Source organism: Phalangium opilio, unplaced genomic scaffold, assembly GCF_054372755.1.
Source record: "Phalangium opilio isolate 3A_F unplaced genomic scaffold, DU_Popi_V2 ptg000032l_1, whole genome shotgun sequence".
Taxonomy (NCBI): Eukaryota; Metazoa; Arthropoda; class Arachnida; order Opiliones; family Phalangiidae; genus Phalangium; species Phalangium opilio.
In genome coordinates, this window is record NW_028324159.1 from 1,402,077 (window position 1) to 1,414,301 (window position 12,225).

At 35.3% G+C, this 12,225-nt stretch overlaps 1 long non-coding RNA gene across 1 annotated transcript; it reads left to right on the forward strand.

The window, feature by feature from the left end:
* The first annotated feature begins 9,316 nt into the window (after positions 1-9,316).
* Positions 9,317-9,624, forward strand: LOC149684729 (uncharacterized). Its single transcript, XR_016383981.1, has 3 exons — positions 9,317-9,351; positions 9,412-9,474; positions 9,532-9,624. It is a non-coding gene; the product is annotated as an uncharacterized LOC149684729 (long non-coding RNA).
* The last annotated feature ends 2,601 nt before the right edge of the window (positions 9,625-12,225 follow it).

Here is a 12,225-nt window from a genome sequence, read left to right on the forward strand (position 1 = left end):
TACAAAGATGGCGGCCACTGTTAAGGCGGGGAGCCTAGTTTTTACGTTTTCTCTCCCTTTTTTTTTGTAAACTTAAAGGTAGGAATAAATTTATAAAGACCATAATATAAAGTGAGAAATATTTATTTCACAAGAACAATGAAGACTAACTTGTGTTAATAAAAATGTCTGCAGACAAAGCCCCCGTCAATTAAAATATATATAATTTTACAAATTTAAAATTATTTAATGTAACCATAAGGTTCTGTAGTTTAATCGGGGCAAACGTGAACTTTATCTACGACCACCTGATATGTTTTGGTCAGTTCTAACGTAATTAAAGTATGATTGGGTAGGCGTCGTATTTGTGGTACAATGGGTACCTGCACAGAGTTTATTTCAGGTTTCCCCTGGTAGTTCACCCTTAATAAATTTTTCATGATATCAAAATTAACATAATTTTCTGTAGAAGTGTTTAAGTAGAATCCTTTAACTTTAATAATGTTAGTATATTTATCAGTTGCGGGATCGTAAATGTTCATGAAATAGTTTTTAGCCCCAGCACTTCCGAACTCACAAATATATGCGTCTTTTCCGTAAGGTTCTAGTTCATTTTTTAATTCCCCAAAATCATCCCCCGTCGGGAGTATAGGGACGCCATCTGGTGAGAGGTAGATAAGGCTGTACGTATCCATATAAAAACAGAGGTCACCTACCATCTCCAGTGGCGGCTCAAGTCAAGTGGAGGCCCCAAGCGGTAACCATTTTGGGGGCCCCAAACTCAAGATATGAAAATTAAATAGTAGTTGTAAGAAGAAATTTATATAAGAAGGCCTAAAATAGCGTCCGGTGCGCGCGTTATAGTCAACAATCCGCCCATAATGGATGGGAGGGGGGTTGAAAATGAGCCGGGACTTAATATTTTATCTTATACCGTTTTTCTTTGGGGTCGCCTGAGAGCGCTCCGAGATCGCTCCAAAATTACGTGTTACGTCATCGCTTTAGCTCGGAGGACCGAATGTAGTTGCTCCGAATGAAATACAAAAGTTTTTTCAGGGCGATTTTGAGACGTCTTCAGGCGCTCCGTCTCCAGAGTTGGAGCGGTTGGGATCAATCCGGGAGGGAACGACTGGGTCATTGTAAGACGCGCCACCGTCTCGCAGCAGCTCGTTTTAACCGCAAAGTAAAACGCTATATGTTTTCCACCATCTATTTCTTTTACCTTTTCGTTAAGCCTTGGTTTGGTTTTTGGAACTCACGAAATCATTGGTATAGTAAACTTGATTCAATTTAGAAACAATTACAGAACGAACGATTTTCATGTAGAGACACATATTCAAAATCCATCAAGTTATGTATGTTCAAAACCTTTAACTAACTTGTTAATTAAAACCAAAGGTTTCCATTAAAATATAGACGGGCTGAAAGGTCTTTTGGGTTCGATTTGATGCCATCTTTTTAAATGGCTGCCAAAAACTTAAAAACCCTTCTTTATGGAATAGTGTCCGCGTGGAAAGTAATAAAAAATGTCCCAACGGGCTGACGGGCAACGCCGAGTGCCTTCGTTCCTGGGGTGCTACAAAAGTATTAGTCATCAGTAAAATCTACCCATTCTTTATATCATTTTGATGGAAGTTCTTATTACACGAGAATCACTTCTTGGTAATACTGAAGGGAAAATATTCGTCATTTATTTCTTTTTAAAACTATTAGTCTCTTCCATTTTTTACTTTGAAAAAAAAAATTCTAATGGAAGAAAATTAATTGTGCTCAATTCGGGGCCCCATGGCATCCCGGGGCCCCAAGCGGCCGCTTAGTCCGCTTACCGTTAAACCCGCCACTGACCATCTCAAGATGTTTTAAAGATGAAGTCGCGCCATAGTTGTTGTATAACACGCTATTACCACGTTTGTATGCTTATGAGCTATCTCATTTTCGGCAAGGTCTTCTGATTTGACTAAGATGGTGTTATCATTTAAAGTCAAGAGACTTTTTACTTCTTTATCGGGGTTAAGGATCAATTCGTATAGTCTTGGCGTCTTTTTTATGTCTGTTGAGGCGTGTCTAGTGTGCTGTCCAAATTAAGCATAAGCTTACTGAGGCATCTCAACCCCTCGTTCTTTTAAATTTTATCTATATCTAGATCTATCCCCTCAACTTCTTTGTAATTCATGAAATATTTCTCTTTGTCCTCCTGTGTGACGCAATCGGGCAGGAAACCGCTAGCCAGGATTTTATATTCGAGAAAGACATTGACGTAGTCTTTTAAAAGACCACCCTGTTTAGTCACGGTGTCGTATTGTGTGATCTTGTACGACCAGGCTTCGTACATGCGAGTAATAGTGTACCCCCTCTCTACAGCATACCTTAGCTCGTCTGTAACCCAGGTACCCCGCAGCTCTCTCTCGTCAGGCCTGTGTGTACAATCACTTTGAAACTGAGTTTTGCAACAGGTGTAGCATAGGGGGAAGGTTAGCTTCCCGTTTATCCGAGCGGGTAAAACGGGGTGTGTTAGATTTCGAGCTGGTAGTACGTCGCATTTCAGTAGGCCATCAAAAGAAAATATGTCAGGAAAATTATCTAAAATAATTTGAGGATGGCCAATAGGAATTTTACTCGTTTTGTTCACGAAAGGATATAAACTGGTGAAATCAACGTAGTGTATTTTTTCAGTGATTGTAGTTTTATGATATAGTTTATTAGCGCAACACCTGCCTCCGAAGAAAGCATCTCGGGGGTTTAATCTTTTTGATGTTTTAATACGAATATCGTGACGTTTAAGAAATTCATTTATTTCGGGCTTATCTCTTTTGTCTTGCTGCCAGTCGCATTCCCATTTGACGTTTACTTTGTAGTGCAGGGCCTCTAGTTTTCAGATTTTTTTCTCGGTTTTTGTATACCTTGTATTTAAAGTCTGTGTCGGGTCACCGTGTAAAATCATGTTCCTATTTACGGGGAAATGAACTTTGCAACCATGATAATAGCAACCCATGTACTCGAACACTTCTTTTTTTGTGGAACAATAACCATCTACCTTTAGTGTCTGCAGCTTAACCTCCTTGCCTCTAAAAGAGGATTGAATGAGAATGTTTCTATCGTATGACGTCCATTCTAGCCATTCAATGGCCCCTAATGACTGATTTTCCCCAAGTCTATAGTAGTTTGAAGGAATGATACTAATTGTGTTTGGTTTGAGATAATTTTCCCGGAAGACATAGGAACAAACACCCGGTAGGGTAACGGAATTACAATTAAAGGTGTCTACACTAGTAACTTTAAGTAGGAGCGACCGAAAAGTTACACACCCTAAAAATAAGAGTAAAGTGTCGTTTTCGCAATAATAATACAGTTCGTTTAAAAATTAAAGCCTTTACCCTTATTGACTTCTGAAGTGTGCCATTTTAAAAAAGGATTTTCCTGGTGAAATACTGACACCCGTAAGCTTCTGTAGATGGTAGTGTTTTCAAAACGTAGTTGGTCTCCTCTTGTCTCTCAATATCGAACTCGTGATCCACTACATTGAAAAGGAAATGAGGAAAGTACCCTTTAGCGGCATTAGGGAGGCTGAAAGTAGCGGGAAACTTGGATAAAGCGACTGGGATGAAATTATATGAATCAAGGAATAACAGATTAGAAAGTTTCATTTCTAAAATACGTCTAGCGTTAATTTTCAATGATTCTGGTAAAAATTTCTCGTCACGATTAATTATTTCCCTTATTAATAGTTGGTTGTCGAAGTTACTGCCGAAATGAGATACCACGATGACTTTCTTCACATCGAATAAGCTGACTAAGTAGTCGAGGTAGGCAGCTATGGGTTTCCCACCTTTGAAGCGTTGTTTGCGAGGTCCAAATTGACTGCACTTGATGCAATTAAAATCGATGAACGTTTCGTCAATGCAATCTTCGCAGACAGAGATGCTAACGCATAAGATGGCTTGATGCTCGTACGCGCCCAACTTGATCTAATCTTTTAAAGGATAATTCGAGTTCCGAACGACAGTTTATACCTAGACTTCGTAAAGTTATTTGTACGTAATCTGTTGCTCGGTACTCGCTTAATATATGTTCCGTAATAGAACATATACTATCCACCGGATCGTCTGTTATATTTAGTATTATTTCCTTGCCATGCATATTAAAATGTTCGAAAAATCTATCGCTTTGCTCTAAAATTTCGTAAGAGGGTACATCTTCTACAGGAGAGGGGGGATACCCCCACCCTATTGGTCATAGACATAAGCCTCGTACATCTCCTTGGCCTCCTCTGAATCTACAATGGAACTCTTTTCGCTGGGGGCGTAGTCGGAAAAGTTCAAGGACATGTATTCGAATTGGTCGTTCTCTATCCCGTCTTGTTGACACGCGTCATCTAGAATCTCCCCCATCTCCCTGCCTCTTTGAGAATTATCGAAACGGGCTATCAAAGATTCTTCATCACGGCTATAACGTTCTATTTCTGCTTCCGCCTTTTCACGCGGTCCAAGTAAGCAATTTTTAAAGGGCTAGGAATTAAATTCCATAGATGTTCCAATTCGTCTAGTGTTTGACACTTTTCAGGTGTACGAGGAACCTGCTTCATATAGTCTATTTTGTCGAGGAACGTTTGAATAATATTTAAACCGCCATTTATGATAAAACCGGGTAATGTAGAAGGTATATTAGCAGGATGTAAGTAGTAAGTTACCACACTTTTAGGCATGCAAATTAGCCAACAATGATCCAAATTTGCATAATTCAGAAATCCCACTTTTGACTATGCAAATTAGGATCTAAATTTGTATAATTCAGAGATCCGACCTTAAACATGTAAATGAACCGAAAATGATTATAATTTGCATAATTCAGAATCCCACGCCTGTCAATCAAATGCGAGTCACGTGTGAGTCACGTGTGAGTCACGTGTAGTGTTGTGACGTAGGTAAAATTTGTAAGATATATCAGCAACAGGGTTTGAAATGATATTAGTTCGGGACAAAACGTAAAGCTATAATGAACTGGGAAAAACTACGGCTCGAAACTTTTAAAGATTACCCCGTTAGTAATATAAGACCGTCAGAGTTTGCGAAACATGGTTTTTATTATTTAAAGAAGGGCGACGCCGTTAAATGTTTTTATTGCGATATAACATTACATAGTTGGAAAGCTAATGATAAAATAAATGAGGAGCATCGGAAATATTCCCCGGAATGTCCAATTGTGAAAGGGTTTTCGACATGCAACATACCCATACATTGTTCTATCGATGAGATAGGTAGAGATGTACCACCAACGGAGAAATATGTTTCAACTACAAGCAAATCCAAGACTGAAGAATATTGTAATAATCGATGTTGTACGCAGCGTGTTTTACAGGTTGTAAAAGAAAATGTCTGTTTAGGTGGGTTATTACTTATCCTTCCCATAACTGTACCTGTAGGACTTATTTGTGGAATGTTATCTATGAACCCAGGAGTAGCGCTTCTTGGTTTTTATCCTGTACTCTTACCTATATTAGATCAGAATTTTTTTAAAACAGGATTGTGTCAATGGTGTAAAAAACAAATCAAAGGATGAAATAAATTTTTTAAAAAACAATGTTTATTTGTATTGATTACATCACGATTAAATTCTGCGATAAACATTCCAAAAATTTGGAAATAAATTTAAAAAGCGTGTTTCCATCTGTTCCAAGTCTTGACGATGATAATAATCAACAGCGTCTTTTGAAAATACATTAAAAATGGGGTCATACGCTAATATTAGGTTTCCATCTCTATCTCTATCTTCCAAAATATCTGGAAGATATGGAGATCTTGTAATGAGAGTAAATTTATTTTTAAATTTTTCGAAAGTGAAAGTTAAAAACATTAAAGAATACCTATATCTATGCAATTCTTCAATAACTACGTTAATATATAATAATTTTAACAAATTAATAGTATAACTAATAGGTGTAATAATATATATATTCCAGGGGGTGTCATTGTATTGTCTGTTCTTTATGATCAAACTAGTGTTGAATTCATACAAAAGTTTTATAATTGCAGTATTTAATACCGATTCAACACTAGCTTGATCGTGACAAACGTATCCCAGAACGTGCGCTGCTGCATTCGAATCTTGACATTGATCAAGTTCATTAGGGTCGTATTTATGTATACTTCCTAGTTTACATTCCGTTCTAAAAACGTAGCGTCCACAATTTCTGGTGTCGATAGAGGTCCATTCAAACCATTCACCATTTCGTAAGCGGGGAGATACACTTCGATAGTAAGATATTTTAACGATGTTGTTAGCGCACAAGTTTTTAAACATTTCGCGACGTACAAGTTGATTAATGACACGCTTCGATATTAGATTGTTTCCTTCAAACTTTATACGATTGTTCTCAATTTCGATCAAACATAATGTACCTAATCGAGGTATCGCGTTTGCACCTTCTGATTTAATACTAATAGGTTTGTAACACACGTAACTCGAAAACCGATGATTTATATTTTTACGCGATTCAATACCAAAAACGTTCTCCATTTTTGTGAATTTTTATTTCACCAAATGGTGATGGTTCACTATCTTGTAAATTATAATTGACAGCGTTCTTTCTGGGGTTAAATTCTGCGAAAATAATTCCAAAAACTTGGAAATGAATATAACATTTTTTGTTCTATTTTTTGCAACTCTAGGCGTGCATAATCAATAGCGTCTTTTGAAAATACTTTAAAAGTGGGGTCATATATTAAACCGATTTTATCTCTCAAAATTCTTGGAATATTTTTAGATTTTGTAAAGAGATTAAATTTTATTTTCATTTTTTCGAAAGTGAAAGTTAAATCCATTAACGAATGATTAAAGTTATGCAATTCTTCAATAACTACGTTAATATATAATAACTTTATCACATTAACAATATAACTAATACGGGGATCACCATTAATATAATAGAAGTAATCATCATTGCCATTTTTATCCTTTATGATCAAACGAGTGTTAAATTCATACAAAAGTTTTATAATTGCTGTGTTTAATACCGATTCAACACTCGCTTGATCGTGACACACATACCCTAAAACGTACGCTGCTTGACTCGAATGTTGACATTGATCAAGTTCATGAGGGTAGTATTTATGTAAACGTCCTAGTTTACACTCCGTAGTCAAGATGTAACGTCCGCAATCCCTGGTATCGATCGAGACTACATCTCTCCAAAAATCATATCGGTTACGAGATACTTTAACAATGTTGTTGGTCCACAAGTTTTTTAACATTTCACTGTGTACAAGTTGAGCAATAGCATACTTCGATATTCGATTGTTTCCTTCAAACTTTTTACGATTGTCCTCAATTTCGATCAGGCATAACGTACCTAACCGAGGTATCGCGTTCGCAGCTTGTGATTTAATACAAAAAGCTTCGCCACACGCGTAACTCGAAAATCGATAATTTATATTGTTACTTGAACCAAAAACCATGTGATGCATGCATTCTCCAAACCCGGAATCCATTTTTTTTTGAATTTTTATTTCACTAAAAGGTAAATGATGGTTCACTATCTTGCAAATCCTTACCAATCCCACTCTTCACCTTCAAGTTCTAGGAAAGATGGATTGGCATTTTGAAAATCTTCGTAAGATTTATTGGTGGCATTCTTTGAAAAAATCACTTCAGACACGTTATCAAGTGTTTCTTCGTCACAAAATTCATCGTTTATAAAAATACAGTATCGAGTCAAATAAAATTTCCTCTTAAATGATAAGGACGATAAAGAGTAATTGCCGAACCGTAAAGAATTGATTACAACTTTTATATATAACAGCTTCAAGAAATTTGTGGTGAAGCTGTTAGATGTTGCGTAATTCCTACGAAATGGGTTTTTATACGTCAGCGTAGAGTTGAATTCGTAAGTGATTTTAACAATAGCCGTGTTAAGCACTGCTTGAACAGCGTCGCTGTCGTGACAAACGTATCCCAGAACGTAGGCCGCCTCTTCCCGATGTTGACAACGCCAGTTTTGTTTTTTATAGTACTTGTGAATCCGACCTAATTTACATGTAGTAGTCGGTACGTGCTGACCACAATTTACCGTATCAATTGGTTTTAGAAATGTCCAAGCATATCTATAAGAATACCAAGATAGTTCTAAAACATAACACTCAAACTTGTTTTTCAAAATTTCTTCGCAAACGAGTTTTCTAATCACGGTATGGGTTATTTTATACTTTTGCGCAAATTTCTGACGATTGTCTTCAATTTCGATTAAACATAATGTACCCAACCGAGGTACAATAGTTTTGCAATCGTTATCGACTCTTAAAATGTTTGATAGGTTGAACGAACAAATTTCCTTCATTTGTGTTTACGGAAAGAGCAGAGATAGTAATTTGGTTCCTCTTCACTATTCCAATATGAACACTCTTTTTCTTGACGTTGGTTTTTGTAACAAAACTGATTACAGTTTATACAAAAAACTATTGTCCAAAATCGCGTAAGCGTTTTCAATATTGCTAATTAACACTTTACCGTACTGTTTGTATATAGCCCGTTTAAATTTAACGCACTCGGTATTCACACAGTAATGAATTTCACCACCAATAGATGAAAAACTAGCGATATCGTCTTTTTTACAAAAATGACAGTTTAGATCTTGACCACTCTGTAAAGTAGTCTCTCCTCTTGTTTTCAATTCTGATAATTGCGATTCGTTCAAGTCTGTTAAAAGTAATAATATCTTATAAGAAACACGTACGTTGCGAGGGCCTCTTTTAAAATTATACACCCCATAAGAGAGGTCTTTCTTTTCATATTAATATGCACCCTTCTTAAAAAACGACCTCGACAGGGAAAAAAATCGACGCTCATTAATATGGACCCTTCTTTAAAATCGTTAATATATAAAAAACCAACAGTTAGATATTTTTTCAAAGAAAACCAGGGATGACCTCGACGCTCATTACAAATTCCTAACTAGACTTCTTAAGCTAACAACCTTGAAAATTTCATATATAAACTGAACGGATTTCAAAGTTTCACATCATAACGCAAAAAACTTTAAGTTTGAAAATATCTTCAAAGTCTAGATTACTACTAGAAAAATGTGTCCAGCAAAATCTTTTGACTCAAACGCTGTTCAACCGGTTGAGGAATTGTAAGTTATTTTAGCTAGCAAGTTAAAATTATTTTTTAATACCGGATCTATTTTATATATAGCGCTCTACCCCAACTCTGTGATCTCGATGATGAATTGGAAGTAGAACCAATCATCATCCACGAGGAGCATGATATCCCAGATGGGGTGGAGGAGGAAATAAACGAATTAATCGCGAGTATTGATATGTTCGCCGAAGCGGACGACCCCGATGTGGTCTCTACCGAATCATCCTCGGATGAAGAAACGTAAGGTTTTAAATAAGTTTGAGGAATTATAAGATACCTAACAAGAAATTTTTAAAACAGCGAAAGCGAAGAACTTTACAACGCAATGATTCAAGAATACCCATGCATGCAAATTGATTTAAAGTAAAGCAAAAATAAATTATTATCTAAAAATTAATAAACTAATACATGTTTTCACAGTCTTAAATATCCCTATCCTACATTGTGTTCTTGTTGTTTTTCCACCGAATTTAATTCTCATGTCATTTTTCGTACTATTGAATCCCGCTATATATTATACTTTTGCGCTACTCCTAATTGCCCTCTTTTCCGAACTATCATCTGCCTTACCTGGGATCAGTCTAATTTCTATCCAATTAACATTTTCCTAGACACCTATTTCCTTTCTAAATATAAAGCATACCGACTTCCCCTATACGAAAAAGATCTACAAATTGACTTAAAGTAAGTTGTAAATGAGTCTTATTGTATATAAAAACTAATTTTAACCTATTTTTATAGTTCTACCTACGATATTCCTACTCGCTGCCCTAATTGTTATTGCCGTACTCCAAACCACTACACTATCAGGGAAACTGTCTGCGTTCCGGAACGACATACAACTGTCTACAAGCTCTACTTCTGTCCTATTCGAGACTGTCCTTTATACCAACATCTCATCTGCTTCTCCTATCATCAAAAATATTATCCTGTTCATATTTTAAATAATTCTCATTTCTGTTTTCTTATTGATCGTAGACGCTTACCTAAATTATTATCTCAAATTAATTCACAATAAAAATATATATATTATAACGAAACTTGTCTCTTATCTTTTTATATTAAGCTTAAACACTCTATAAGAATCCCCTCTCTTAAACCACCGTAGTGCCAAACATTTCTTAAAAAAGTAGTTAACCTTGACAACGCCCAATAATAATTCTTTTGAAATAGTAGATATCTCGGGGAAAACTTTATCATTTTCTTTTAACGCTTCATCCGAGAAAGTCTTTTAAAAACATGGGTCTCCCTAGCAAAAACGAAGAAGCTTCCGAAAACTAGTACGTTATTCTATCTTGGTAGTTTCTTATAGATTTTAAAGATTTGTCTTTTATACTATAGTTCTCAAACTCCGGCTACTTTGGATTTTCCGCGTCAAAATGAAATGGAATTGGCTAGTATCTATCGGTAAGCGAAAAAATCTATTTTTACTATAAATTTAAAAAATTAATAGTTATATACATTTTGTAGATTTAACTGTTCTTTTTCTGAAATCATGCCTTGCTCTAACTGTTTTTCGTCGCAATATCATATTGTATCCTATACTGTATTAGCTATTAATGGAATTGTTGACGCTTACTATTGTACTAATGTTAATTGTGTTTATTATTTAAAATTATTTTGCTATTGTGGACACTCCATTTATTTTATTCCTTGTCGCGGGTATTACGACGATTGGAGTACGCGATTTGCCCAAGAATTGGGCTTACCACTATTTTTATAATGTTTAAATATATTTTTACCATTTTTTCAAAAAACATATATTTTTATTATTGTAATTTACAAGTGATTAAAAAAGATTTTTTAAAATTCAATTAAACAGTACGAAACCATTTGTTGAATGCTTAAAACACATTGAATATTTTGAGGATTACGTAAATTATTTTCGAATGATTTTAACAGATCGGTTAAATTTAACGTGCTGCAAAATGCGTGTAAGGTAGTTTTATACTCGCGTTTAACATCCAATAGTTTTTTTTCAAAATCACCCAAAAGAATTCGAAAGGTGAGTAACATATTTTTTATGAAAATTCTTTGATTAATAATGAAGTTAATATGGGTTGAAATAAACCCGTTCACGGGGTCTTGCATAATAAGCGTAAATACTTCGGGTTTAATTGTCACTGGAACGCTTTCGTCATACGTAAAGACAAGACCTAAACTCGTAATAGATATATAGATGTTCTGACAACGATAAAATTTAATTGACGATTTCTGCATACAGGCCGCGAATTCAGATTTACGTTTGTTCAAGATGTACCATATTTTATACGGTATTAAAATAAAGTTTTCGCTTTCAACAATAACTGTTGGTTCTACGTCTCTTCCCCGCGGACAAACAGTTACCGTTACACCGCTTTTTGTTAAGTGTAAGTTCAAATCGCGAAACATAGCCATATTTTTATAAAAATAGTATTACTCACAACACATCACGGGTATTTTTATTCAGGAACGAGCAGTGCAGTTTCAAACATTTACTTTCGATTGACTTTCCTAACAAAAACTCGGGGTCTTTTTATAGTAAAATATCTCCACTTAAAAATTCCATAATATTACCCTTAAGCGATAGAAAAGTCTTATACCTGATAATTACGAGAAAATAAAAACCTTGGGAGAATTCACACGTGATTTTTGAAAGTATAATTAACTACGAGAGAGAATGTTTTTTTTTTTTTGAGCCTTCGACCTTTTTCCAAAAATATCATCCATTTTAAGATCGGAGCACCTTTCCCCCGAAAAATCCCTGTTTAAATTCCCACACTTTTTCGTTTTTTATAAAACCATTAAATACCAATTAAAGCTTTCCATCTGTGTAGGACGTGTATTGGAAAGCGTCTTTAGCCTTCTACATAAACTCCACCCAGACCAATTTGATCGAAGCAAAAAATACTTCTCGGTAATTACACCCAGGTGCATCGTATAAAAAAGCAATTATTTTTTTGATACAATGTAATTTGAAAAATATATTTTGTAACCTAGGGGAATTCAGGTGTTCCAATCGTATATCTAATATCATTAAAAAGTATACCCGCAGCCAGATAAAAAAGCAATTATTTTTGATACATTGTAATACAAAAAATATATTTTACAACCTAAAAGTATCATTAAGTATAA